A 1538-nucleotide genomic window follows, 5' to 3' on the forward strand; every position below is an offset into this window, starting at 1 on the left:
AGGAAGGAAGGAAGAAAGAAAGAAAGAAAGAAAGAAAGAAAGAAAGAAAGAAAGAAAGAAAGAAAGAAAGAAAGAAAGAAAGAAAGAAAGAAAGAAAATAAATTAAAACTTTGGCAGCTGGTGGGGGTGTTGGGGGATGGCTCACACCTTGAATCCCAGCACTTGGAGGTAGGCAAATCTCTTAGTTTGAGACCAGCCTGGGCAACCGAGAGTTCCAGAAGAGCCAGAGGTACACAGAGAAACTCTGTCTTGGGGGGGTGGGGGGAAGGTAGCTTAAGAGTACATGTTATTTATTTTAATTTAAAATGTTTAAATTATTTTATGTGTGCTCACATGCATACATGTGAATGTATACATATATATACATACTATACATACATATATGTAAACATACATATACATACATATACATACACATACATATACACACATATACATACACATAATACATACACACACATATACATACAAATAATACATATACATACATATGCATATACATGAATATACATACGTATACATATAATTCTTTCTCTGCACCATGTGCATGCCAGTACCCGTGGAGGTCAGAAGAAGGCATTGGATCCCTAGAACTGGAGTTACAAGCTGATGTGAGCCACCATGTGGGTCCTGGGAATCTGGAGGAGCAACAAGTGCTTTTAACCAATGAGCCATCTCTCTAGCTCCTATGTTTAACATTTTGAGACAGGTTCTCTTATTTCCAAGACTGACTCAGAGTTCACGATGTGGTGGAGGATGACTTTCAATTCCCATCCTCCTGCTTCCAACTCCAGAGTGCTGAGGCCACAGGGCCTTGTGTCTGTGGTGCAGAGGACTTAACCCAGGGTTTTGCAAGTGCTAGTAAGTGGAGGGTCTACTGAGGGAAATCCTGAGGCCTTAAGAGAAAGTTTTAGGGCCTGGAGGAATAGATAGCTCAGTTAACAAAGTACCTGCTGTGAAAGCTTAAAGCTCAAATCTCAGCAGGTGAAGAAAGGTGCTTGCCCTGACAACCTGAGTTTGATTCCCGGGCCTCACATAATGAAAGAGAAAGGAATCCTACTGTCCTCTGACAGTCAAATGCACCTTGGCTCCTGTACACACACACACACACACACACACACACACACACACCACACCACACACATACACACACATGTATGCACACACAGACACACACACATACACACATACACACACACATACACACACATACACACACAGATACACACACGCACACACACAGATATACACACACACAGATACACATGCACACACACACACCACACACACACATGTATGCACACACAGACACACACACACAGATACACACACCACACACACAGATACACACACACAGATACACGCACACACACACAGATACACACACACAGATACACACACACAGATACACGCACACACACACAGATACACACACACACAGACACACACACACACAGATACACACACGCACACACACAGATACACACACACAGATACACGCACACACACACACACCACACACACACATACACACACAT

The 1538-nt window shown here is 42.7% G+C and overlaps 1 protein-coding gene across 1 annotated transcript in view; it reads left to right on the forward strand.

Annotated features, from left to right (window-relative positions):
• Positions 1-1538, forward strand: part of Clec3a (C-type lectin domain family 3 member A) — an 11084-nt gene that overhangs the window by 5292 nt on the left and 4254 nt on the right. The window lies entirely within an intron of this gene.

The sequence above is a fragment of the Mus pahari genome, chromosome 20 (assembly GCF_900095145.1).
Source record: "Mus pahari chromosome 20, PAHARI_EIJ_v1.1, whole genome shotgun sequence".
NCBI classification, from domain to species: Eukaryota; Metazoa; Chordata; class Mammalia; order Rodentia; family Muridae; genus Mus; species Mus pahari.